Here is a 13406-nt window from a genome sequence, read left to right as displayed (position 1 = left end):
ATAACTTATGTATCAAACTCCAAGTGAAGCTTCAAGGGATAGTAGTACTGGTGCTTGAAGATGGTGATAGACATAAAGAGGGGAGGATATTGCAAATTCATCCATCAACACGGAGATTTCGAACATTATTAAATGGTGGGAGTGGGTTAGGAAGAGAGGAAAAATATGGTAGCCCTTGAAATAGGCAAGAGATGGCGTGCTGTAAATTTCATGCACTACTAAAAAAAATTACTTTCCACGATAGTTCCGAGGGATTATTTATTATGATTTTCATTCATTTTTGAAGTCGTCATCGTTTTCACAAGGGTTCTCAGATCATCTTAAAAGGTCTAATTTCAGGTTTTTCAACATCCCCTAATTGAAACTGCAACTGGCACCCCTGAAAACATGAAAATTAGCAACGACAGACTCTCCTACTTTATCGACGGTGTCCTGTTCGAGTTCAAGTATAGTTACACGGAGACCCCTAAGGTGATGCTAATTAAAATGCACAAAGCGCCGTTGGTGTCGTTCAGATCGAACACAAGAAGAAGCTGAAGGAGTTCAACTTGTTTGTGCTTCCACTGCCGCACAAGAAGGGTGTTAAGCCGGTGTGGTCAAAGGAAAAAAAGTTGTGGCCATTGAAACTCTAGCAGGTACAAGATGTATTTCAGATGTTTCATTTGTGTCTGAGATAAATCAAAGTCTGTTGAGTGTGGGACAACTGTTAGAATGGAATTATTCCATCTACTTTAAAGATATAAATTACACCATATTTGATCCTTCTAGTTGGGAGCAAATATCCATTAAAATGAGAGATACAAATTTTCCACTGGAATAGAAGAAAAAGGCCACACGTGTTGTTTTAAAGGAAGCTGTGGATTTGGAAAACATGCCACTTGAGGAGGAGGTATTTCAGACTCTGAAGAGTGATTCAAATGGACTCACAACAAAAGTTTCTAAGAAGTTGGGCATCTTTGGTCACAACAAATTCCAAGAGAAGAAGGAAAACAAGTTTTTAATTTTTCGTGGGTCACGGAAGCTGCAAAAATCATGGTCATTGCTTTGCAAATGCTGGAGGTAAATTTCCATGTGGTGATTGGTTTCCTTGTTTTTTGCTTTTATTTACATTCGAAATAAAAAATGATGATAAAAATATATTTGGTTAGATTTTTGAAAATATTTTCATTAATATTTTCTCATAAAAAAATAATAAAATCTTGTTTTTAGTTAAAATCATAAACCTTATTTTAGATAAAATAAAAACACAACAATAAGGAACGTAATTTTAAGAAAATCTAAAAATATATTTTCTTCTGAAAACGTATTTTCAATATTTTTATTTTTTAAAAGCAGAAAACAAAAAGTCAAATCAAACATGTTTTCAGAATTATAATCTTTTAAAAATAAAAATAAAAATAAAAAATAGAAATATAAACCAATCACACCCTTAATTGGCAAGATTTTGTTGGGATTATTGCAATTTGCAATCGTTCTTATCAAGTCTAACAATAAATTTTATAGTGAAGTATAATGTTAACAATGTTGTTGGAACTATCATGGCTCATCTAACACCCAAAGCTAAGGTTCTTTGAAATAAAATAAAAAAAGAATTAAGGCGGTTGCAAGCATTCTTGATCCGAGTGATATAATTTTTGGTTAGTCAGGGGATATATATAACCTCCAAAGATGCCCATCTACCTAAAGGTGTCCACTAAAGAACTGAATATGATTGTTGACATTTTTCATCTGTCACATTAAAATTCTTAATGTCATGTCGTTGCAATTTTGCACTTTGCTTTCACAGATACACTTTGTGAATCAATTTTCAACAACACACCATTGCTTTCATTTGGGAAAACAAACCTCTGCACTGGAATTGAAGCCTTTACCACAACATATGAAATATATATGTCTATTTTGAGGAAGGAGAGAAATTTCCAGTGATTATAGCTAGAAATCTTAAAGCACAACAAAAGGAGATGATGGTGAAGGTTTTTAAGAGCTACAAGGAAGCCATTGGGTAAAGTACTTTAGCAGATATTTCTGGAATAATCTAGCCCTCCTATATGTAAGCATTGCATTTTGTTAGAAGAGGCAGTACTAGTGAGCCAAACTTAGAGAATATTGAACCCATTGATCCTTAGTGTCGTGAAAATGGAAGTAAGTAAGCTTCTACAGTTGGTACTTTATCCTATTTTTTTATATTGTAATTAAATGGGTCAGTCCTGTGCAAGTACTTCTAAGGAATATCGAAATTACGGTGATGAAGAATTCGAAAAACGAATTGAAGAAATGCATTGATACAAACCTTGTTATAGTTTCAGAAAAGGGTATAAAGGTAGATCCTGCCAAGACAACAATGATAACAATAAGTTCATCGATAAACCATACCCCCTTTGACTCGTTTCAATTACCTATCGTCAATTAAATATCTTTATAAAATAAAACTACCCCTACGATAAACAACTGTCCTATTTAATTACTTGATAGATTTCCATATCCTAACAGGATTTGAGCTTAAAAATTTAAGGGATGTAACAGCGGTCAAATAAATTTGAACTGCACAGTGAAGAGACCCCTACGATTAAAGGTCAGCATAGTCCTACATATATTAAACCAGAATACCAGATCGATTAAATAAATTTAACAGCGGTTAACTGTAACATCCGGTAGCTTGGAAATGCTATATTATTATGCAAGTTATACTTCGCTATTTTGAATTTAAAATGTCATTAATTAACATGAAATTTGGACTAATTGATGACTTATATAATAAATGTTTAATGCCTTAGATTAATTTTATTGAATTAATTGAATATTTTAAGATTTATTCCACCGTTAAAAACAACAAAAATGATGTCATTTAAACCATTTTAAAATGAACAAAATTTATTTATTTTATCCGTGGGTACCGAACATTGATATATGGTAATTTACAAAAATCCACCCATATTACTCCATCAAATCAATTAGACTTATTTAACATAAATCAAATTTAAATTAAGTTCTCAGTAACAATTTTGACGATAAAATAAAAAAATAAATGAACATACATTTTTGTCAAATGCAGCAATTATTCATAATTATAAAAAAAATACACTTAAGAGATAAACTAAAGCTTGATATTATAATATTTGAAGTATTGACATTTTACGGGGGACATTCTAAAGTAACTTAAGTTGGAGAATTTTATTTATATATTTTTTTCACTGTTTTATATAAGAATTCACTAAATATTCTTGTTTAACAACTTAATTATATTTCATGAAATTAAAATTATTTATATGAAATGTCCAAGTATATATATTCTATATTAATAAGACTGTTTGACATGGTGATTGCTTTTATAAGTTTTTTTTTACTGCGTTTTTAAAAGTTATTAAGAACAATTATTTAGAAGTTACTCATTATTAGTTAATCTGCACAATGTAATAATTAAATGTTGAAATATTGTCATTAATATTTGTGCAAGCCTTATACATCTATCCTTGACAATAAAAAGATAAATTAATGGGTTTCAAGCAACTTCAATTCATTCTCAAGTCTCAACTATTTTGTTTCCAGCCATAATTTTATTTTAATTTTATTTTCACCCCACTCCTTTTTTTGTAATTTATGTCCACTTCTTTCGGTTTTAATTTAATTCATTGCTTCCAACTGCAAAATATACTGTAATTTTGATTGTCCACGCTACTATAATATATCTGGTTGCATGCAAATAACATAGGCGCGCAGTTACAATTAATATCAAACATTAGCAATGTATACTATATCTATATTTATCTATCTATATATAGTACGTAGGTAATTAATATAATGTGAAAGATAAGAGGAAAGAAAGATTTCTGATAGAATACATTCTATATTATATAGCAACAGGTCTCCACTCCAGGTACGTACATGAAACAATGCAGAAGTGCAACGAAAATACGCGGAAGATTGAAAAGAAAAGAACAGCATATGTGTGTGTATATGTATATATCACTTATTGAAAGCAGGAAACGGCATGCATGCAGGAAAGCAGAACTGAATCGAAATGGAGAGAAGAGATTAGTGCTTTTATTTGTTTACTTATTATATGTTATGTATGTATCCAACTGCAAGTGCTCAGGAGCTAGGTTGTAATCCTAGGCAAAGGTGGAGTTGGTGGCAATGGTGGAGTTGGTGGCAAAGGTGGCAGTGTAATTGGGATTGGGACTGTTGGCACAGGTGGCAATGGTGGCAATAATGGTGGGGTTGCTGGCAAAGGTGGCAGTGGTGGGAAAGGTGAGAGATGGCGTGTTGCTAATGCCATGTCCATGCTTGAGAAGGAAATAGCAATGAACAAAGCCAAAATGATGCAACTATGAGAGTGAGAAGCCATGGCTAGCTGCTTCGGTTAATTTGTAACTTTTAATTTCAAAGACTTCTGCCTGGCCTTTTATAGACAATAATGTTTCTTCTTCTAATTAAAGCTGATGACATTCCCTTGATTAAACGTACAGCATCTTATTATCTCATGGTTTCACTTATTCAACACGGTAATTTATTGCTTATTATTAATTATTATCGTTTACTACTACCTCTTTTGACAATCCAACATTGCCCGTGGCGGCTGGGAATTAATTAATTAAGCCACCATCCTAAGTTTAATTTATCATCGATCAATCAATAGTTCCAATGTTTAATTCTAGTTCTACCAAGTTAACCATATCTCTGCCACCAAAAATTTAATCCACTTAGTTTCATCATTTTTTATTCTTGTTTTTATATATTATAAAATACTAATTCTTAGCTAATTATATAAAGTGGGGATACGGTTGAATTTATATGAAAATATTAGAATTTATCTCTCTATGAAATTATATAAAATAAAATAATAAACAAAAAGGGGAAGGTTGGGTAGGATCGATCAGCAAATAATAAACAAAATAAAGCAGCAAAGAGAGTACATAATGATAAAAATTTAACGGAGAAAAATCTTGGTTAATGTTTAATCTCAATTTCAGTCCGTAGGATCGATCATTGTTTCAAAGATATACTATGTTTTTCATTGAAACAAATTTGTTCTAGTTTTTAATAAACACAATTTGAGAACTAATTTTCCCGAAAATAGAGAATAAACTCTTAGAATTTAACCTATCATGAGTATTTATTAAGTCTTGGAGAGATCCTCCATTCTAGCCAACAAACAAGCATAATTCTTAGTTCATTGAGACTGTTTTAATTCTACACAACGAGTGTTGCATTTTACAACCTATTAAAAAGACTAGCTAATTAAAAATTGCAGATTCAATTCATTGCTCTAGCTAATCTGTTTTAGGCAAATTTCCCAAAACGGGTTTGTTTTACAAACTATTTCAGCAAATGGGGCACTTTTCAAACTATTTCTTGCATGGTGTTGTTTTTTACGTAAAAGTCATACAAATCGCAGAAGACATTGAAGAGTTCGGACTGGGGGTGACACGTGACACTGGTCTCGCCAGTGTCACTGGCGATTTGAGCTCCATGTGACTCGCTAGTTTGACTAGCGAGTTGAGCTAGGTCTCTTTATTAAGTTCCATGCAACTGACGAGTTGTGGCTGCACCACTGGTGGTTCTACTTGTAGGTCTCTTTATTAAGTTCATAATTTTAATAAGGATAAAGCATGTTTCCAATTTCTGAACTTTCATTAAAATTTAGTTTTAGTCTTCAAACTTTAATTTTAATCAATTTAAGTATTAAAAGTTTATAAAATAGAGTAGTTTTCATTTTTCCTCATGATAAAAATTGTTTGTGATAATTAAAGAACGCAGAAATTATTATTTTTCCAAAATTTAGAGAGTAAATTAATCAAATCCAAAACACGAGAGTAAATTAATTTAGAGAGTAAATTAATAAAAAATTGTTTGTGATAATTAAAGAATGCAGAAATTATATTTTATTAATCTTTTGATAAAGTAAGTTGCATGTGTATAATATAATTAAGCATACGAGTTCCTTGATTGCTTTTCTCCTACCCGAATCTCTAGATGCAGAATTTTTTTAGTGTTTCACATGCATGCAGGTGCACAAGTGCCGGCATGGCAACTAGAGGCGGTGATCACGTGACATTACTTGCAATTCCCAAAATGAAAAGAGCTCCATGAAAACAATGAAGATAAAGCACAACTCGCCAATCTCTCTTACAATTCCCAACCTGAAAAAGCCAGTTTACCTAGCTCAACTCGCCAGTCAAACTGGTGAGTCCCATAGAGCTCAAATCGCTAGTGACACTGGCGAGACCAATGCCACATGTCATTCCCAGCCCGAACTCGCCAATGTCTTCTGTGATTTGCATGGCTTTTACGTGAAAAATGACACTATGCAGAAAATAGTTTGAAAATAGTCTCATTTACGGAAATAGTTTGTAAAACAAACCCCTTTTGAAAAATTTGCCTCTGTTTTAACTATCCACACCTAGCTCGCTTTCTATCCCAATTTTATTTTAATCTCAATTCTACTTTTCTATTTTATTTTTACAATTCATGATTAAATAGAAGTGTTCCTGCCACTTGCAATGAAAAATTAAAATATATTTTGTATTAAAAATATATTACAACAACAATATATAGAGGAAAACAGATTTACGTACATATCCCGATGTGTGTTATTGAGACAATACATTTTTTTTCCAAAGGTATAAAGACTCTATTTGTATACATCTCAAAGCTAATAATTATGATCAACTCTTTGATAAGTGATCTTCTATAGAGTACATCTTCTTTCTACTTTTTGGGTCTAGAAATCAAGCTTTATCTTTTCTAGTTTGTATCTAATACTCATTACTCTCATATAAATGTTTTATTTATACTGTTAAAGAAATATAAATTTGAGTCTTTCCGGACATCAAAAAATTTCACTTAAAATAATTTCACATCTTTTTATTAATCTTTATATTTAAAAATATAAACTATATCATTTTTTTTTTATTTTAAAAACTTCGAGATATAATACAAAAATAATTCTCAAATAGTTATACGAATAACTACATGAATTAATCACATAATTTGATCATTATATGTAGTACTAGAATCTTATATTTTGTGGATGACTTCTACAATTACAAAATAATACTCTTTGTTTATATTAATTATATCTTTGATGTTAAGAAATAATATAATAATATTTCACTAAAATCTTATATTTAATTAAATGTTTATATTAATTATATTTATTTAATTAAATTAATTATATCTTCGGCTACAGTCAAAACCCTTCGAGACTAAAAGAAAACAAAATTAGCACATAATCAATTAATCATTATTATGAAAGCATTCCCTAGTACACCCGAGAATTTCAGCAGAATTCAATTAATGGATGTTTAATATATGGAAGCCATGTTTCTAAACCAAGGATGGGAATTGGCTTTAAACACGTGTTAAATTGTTTTCTCTCTATATATAAGACTATAAACAGATTAAAATTAAAATTATTTTCTTTATCAAATGGAAATATAAATTAATGCAACAATCTTATTGACATTTGACACTGTATGTTTTGCAGTAGCTCACACTAAGACATTCCAGCAAGATGTATCAAAAGAAAAATATATATAATTCAATAACAATAAACTGTCTCATTCATTTTCTGTACACATTTCATTATTGATCCCAACCAATATAGATGTTTCTTATTAAAGAGTTCTGACATATACAGCATTACAACTATATTTTAGTGTGGGTTACCTCAGGTTGAGGTATACGCAACCTAATAGCAGCATTAGCATGAATGTAGCAGAACAAGAGCAAATTCAAAAGGAAAAGTTATTATCTAGTTACATGTAAAGTGAAATACAGTTAACAGTATAACTAATCATTATGCAAATTCTTGTGCAGATGCTTCAAATAGTATTATGATAATGCTCTTGAGGAGATTTAGAAACTTGGAGGAAGAAGCTTTGTAAAATTGCTTGAGGGAGTTGCAATCTACATACTTAATTAGTATTGTTATCTATGTTAAAGAATTAATTAATAAAACGTGTCATTTACACGATTAATAAATAAATAAGAAAACACTTCCTAGTGGTAGGAACTAATATATAGGAACCATTCATGAAAACTATGAAATACACCTACATTTGAGATTATATGCATCCTATATCCACGATTTCGCTCATTAGACTCGGTAGATGACATGGAGCCCCAAACGCATAAAATAATCATTAGATTTGGAATGAATGAACCAAAACTGTGATCACATCAGTAGCAAGTAGCAACCATGTTTAGAGATGGCACTAATCAAGACCCGTCTATGACAGTGTAGAAGCCTTAATTGTAGTTCTAAAGCCATTAATAAACACAAAATAGCTAAGATTTCAGGGTCAGATAGACATGCCGTTTCGATAATTAGTCAGTCTTCAGTCCATGGAATAACCTTTTCTTGACAGCAGAACTTTTAATCTTCTTAGACTAATTAAATGAAATAAGCTCACAACCTTTTTTTTTTCTTTGTAATCATACAGAATTATGATTCTAAACATTTGTTGAATTGTTAATTAACAAAGTCCAAAAATAAAGAACAAATGATCAAAACCAAGAGATTTTTAATTAGGAGAGCAAAAACAAGAGTGCCCCAAAATTTAAGTTGTTAAAAATATATATAAGCTTAGTTGTTATTATAAAGAGATAAAATAGGATGCCCTGAAAATGTAAAATAATCTTTTTTTATGAGTAATGTAAAATAAACTTACACAATCATCTAAATATAAATTATTGTGTAATATAAACTTATTTATTTTTATAATAATTATCTTAAAAATTATATAAATAATTATTTGTGATTAAACGATAACATAAAATTATTTTATATTATTAATGTATAGAAAATAAGTTGTATGATAAAATTTTCTTTATAGTTTTTAAATTTTTTTAAATTTCTGTTTTTATTCTTGATTTTTTTAGTTCTTAAATTTTTTTTATTCTTATTTTTAGTCTTTTAACTTTTTTATCTTTATTTTTAATTTTTTTAAAGGTCTAAAAGTCAAGAAAAACAAAAAGTTAAAAGACCAAAAACAGATTAAAAAAATTAAGAATTAAAAATAATTTTTTTAAAAATTAAGCGGATTATAAATCCTAAATTCTATTATAAAAGCTATCTCTAGAAACTTATAAATGATATACACACCGTACATTAGTATCATCAGAAAACAATGGGAATAAAAGAATTTGATGTCGTCAATATCTAATCCTTAGGGATTGGGCCGGGATTCAAGGAATGAATGTCATCTAATCCTTTGATTAATTAAGGAAAAAAAGATTTATAATATAATAATTCTTGTACATGTACTACTTTCAAATTATTAAGTTTGATTCATAGGATCATATATTGATATATGATCTCATTATTATATGTAAGAGGATGATTTATATTTGATTTGTTTTATATGTGAAATTATTTTACATCAATAATAATGAGATTAATCTCCTAATTTAACTTGATGAGTTGAGAGATGCCATGATTTATGAATCATGACAAAAAATTATTGAATATTATTAAGACTAATATATATCCTGACACTGTACATTGTACCAAACAAGCGAAGGAGGGAAGAAGGCAAAGTTATATCATGACATTACATATTCAAACGTACAGTAAAGAGGTCTTGAACCGTTTTTTTTTATAAGATATCTTTATATAACATGACATTTTAATTGTAATAAAATTTATTTTTTAATTTGAAAATGTTTGGTTCTCACATCTATCAAGGGAATATTTTTATAAAAATGGACCCAATTTTGTTTCAAGAAACATTATTTTCTAATAATGTTATTTTTTCAAAAGACAAATAAAACATTTAAAACAAATATTTCCAACATAAAATTCTAAAAAAAAAAAAACTAAATATTTCCTGTATCAAACACTCTCTTATGTACTCTCATACGTCTTACTTAATAATTGAGGTAAGATTATGGTTTGTATCCCATTTTCTATTTGAATTATTTATTTGTCTGTAAAGTGAAAAGTTTTACTTAATTCAATGCAACCATTTTATTCCCAATAAGTTTTTTAAAATAATGTCGGTTCCTTTGAAAATCAATCTTTTGCAAATAGAGGGATGAAAAAATGGTCCTAAAGCATACTTGTGGGGGGTGGAAAGTCTTATATAGTTATATGTAAGGATTTCCTTTTTTTACCACTTAATTCTTTCAAGAAAATCAGAAAGGGATGTGATACTAAACCAAGTTAGTTCTTATTACAAGCATTACGTTTAGGTATAAATTTATGCTCATTATTTTATATCTTTTTTATGCAAATTTTAATTACGAAGGCTTTTGATAATTTTGAGACATTCTTTTCGTTCTTACTCATTTTCTTAATAATAATTATTCAAATAAATATATTATAAAATACAATTTAAAAGGAAACTTATAATATTACTTTTATTTGCAGATGTAATATAAATGTCCCATACATTGCACGAGTTAGTGGAAATGAAAAATAATGAATAAGTGAAATGCATTAATAGTTTCTTTTATGCATGTTTGACAAGCTAGCTTGCCGGTGGCTGCTGGGAAGTCACACACTAACTCAACCTTTAATCATACGAGGATTTGTGTAAAAAGTTGAATTTATCTTGAAGTAATTAATAGCTCTAATGTTTGTTTTTTTTTTTGTTACATGAGAGAAAAGATAGTTAAAAGATAGTTCTAATCTTTGGGGAAACGAGATCATTTTAATTAGAGACAACCTTAATTATCCTCGCCATTTCCTAAAATATCAGCTGCATAGAAACTAATCTCACTCAATTTGCAAAAATATTATTAATGTTGCTGAGCTTGCGCTTAATTCTCAGCTATCGCAAACTTGGATTAATTTGCCGTGAATAATAATACTTTCGGACCACTATCATTATAAAATTTTTACACCCTTTATATGATGCTTTATAAATTATCTCTATCTTAATAAGTAGTAACTTACTACGAGTTGATATACAACAATATATATATATATATATATATATATATATATATATATATATATATATATATATATATATATATATAAATTAAAAAAGTTACATTATTATCATTATGCAAGCGTGAATTAAAAAACTAAAATCAAGTTATTAATAATATAAAATGATTATATATTATTATTAGGGTATTCACGGTTGGATTGATTTAAGTTTGGGATAAAATCAAATCCGAACCAATCTTATTTAATTGATTTGGCTTGGTGTAGGTTTTGAAATTTATTTTGGCCAATCCGATTAAAATTATTATATATTTTTTAAGTTTTTATCTCTAATTATTGTCTATTTTAATTATAGGATTTTTTTAATTTTATATTAATAAAAGGTAAAAATATTTCTTTTTTTAATGACTAAATATTTATTTTATTTACTATTTTTTATAGTTATCGCTTTATATATCTCATTAGTTTATTTTCTCAAAATATGTTAAAAAAATTACATAACAAACATAACCATATTAAGACACTTAGTAACATTATATAAAATCATAGGAATAAAATGAATTAAGAAGAAAAAAAAATCATTTTATATAGATGGTAAAGGTGCTAAAATAGTCTAAACTTTGTGGATCAGTCCCATGAGTAGCTAATTAATTAATTCTGAGGGTTCGTTAACTTACATATTATAAAGGGAGTATGATTCCTAAGAATGAGTGAGATCATATATTAGGCATATGTAACTATTTGTTAATTAAAGACATCGAAAATGGTTGAATTAATATTAAAGAGTTGATGCATGGGATTCGCTCCATCCCCTGGTTGCAATAAATCCTTGCTTAAGGACAAACAATATATTATTTTATTGGAGTTGTGACGAATTCAGGATCGATCTTCATATTTTATGAGTTTGAGACGAAATTATAAAGTAAGGCTTTTATATATAAGTATTCCAAAATATAAACATAACTTATGTTTTATTAATTAAGTGAATAATATAATTTTAAAAAATTTAAATAAGATGAATTGTATTTTCCATTGAAGTTAACCAACTTTTTCTCCAAAACCAAATGGTATAAAAGTTTTAACCCAAAAGAAGTTATACTAACAATTTTATTTTTAATTAATACAGTTTCAAACTGAGTGTGAAAACCAGTTCACAAACAAATTGGACTGAGTGTTTAAGGTATACGTGTTTCTTGTATTCATTTTTAATTTCAGAAATTTGATTGTGTTGAATAAAGTATGTCTTCATGGTCTTAAGGGACATTCAGAGTCAGCCGCGTGCCTTGATTTGAGACGTGATGGCCCAGGACTCATGATGAAGAGGGGCTCAATTTTTATTTTTATTTTAAAGATAAGTATGTAATAACAAAATTCTATATTAATTTTGTAAATGAATTAAAATTATTATTTTATTTATATTTTTTTTTCAAATAAAAATATGATATGCATGTGATTAAAAAGTATTCTTCTTTTAGTTGTTAGTTTTTATTTCTTCTAATGGCTATATTTATAAACCAATGTTAAATAAATTTTTAACTAATTATGACGTATCAACATGTAATAGATCTTTAATATTAGATATGTTTTCATTTTTAAAAAGATAAGAAACACAAATTAAAAATTAAATTGTAAATAAATTAAAATTAAAAATTAGTATATTAATAAAGAACATAAATATATGTAAGTTTTAATTTAAAATAATGATATTTTGTAGATAATAAATGACACGAATAGAGCTAAGCATTTTTTAAGGGTGAAATATAAAAATTAAATTATAATTTTAAAATTAATATATTAAATTTATCCAACAACTAAGATAATAATAAGAATTGGCCAAATACCATAAAAACCAAATTTATGTAAATTAAACAAAAAATACAAGACTGTAGAATTAAAGTTGGAGAAAAAAGATGTAGTTTATAAAAAGCATGATAACAATTTTAATGATATATTTTATTTTATTTTATTTAGATATCATGTTTAAGGTTTTAAAAGCCTAATTGACCCTCAATTTTTATTAAAGAAAATTTTATCATCTTTTATCCTAAGAATAATATATTCTCTACTTAAAACAATAGAATGGTGTTCCTTTAACTCTTTGTTTATTAAAACACATGTGGGAAAAAATAGAAAGGTACGTCTTCAAAATTACTGAAAATAATGGTTGTATATTTTTTGAGAGGTGTATCATCTTCCATGCATGGTAAGAGAAACATCAAGAGGAGAGAGAGAAAATGTGAGATCTAAATTAAAAAAATAAAGAAGTTATGAAAAATAAAATTATATAAAATCATTATAAAAAAATATACATATTGTGTATATTTCTTTTTTTCATAGGGGTGTCCTTATATATATATATATATATATATATATATATATATATATATATATATATATATATATATTGTATTTTTTTTGGAAGCGTAAATTAAATGATAAGATATCAGTAAATTGAATGAAAAAATGCAATAAATCCTTTAGAGATTCATAAAAATCTTGTTATTAATTC

Source organism: Glycine soja, chromosome 8 (genome assembly GCF_004193775.1).
Source record: "Glycine soja cultivar W05 chromosome 8, ASM419377v2, whole genome shotgun sequence".
NCBI classification, from domain to species: domain Eukaryota; kingdom Viridiplantae; phylum Streptophyta; class Magnoliopsida; order Fabales; family Fabaceae; genus Glycine; species Glycine soja.
This window is presented reverse-complemented; position numbering follows the sequence as displayed.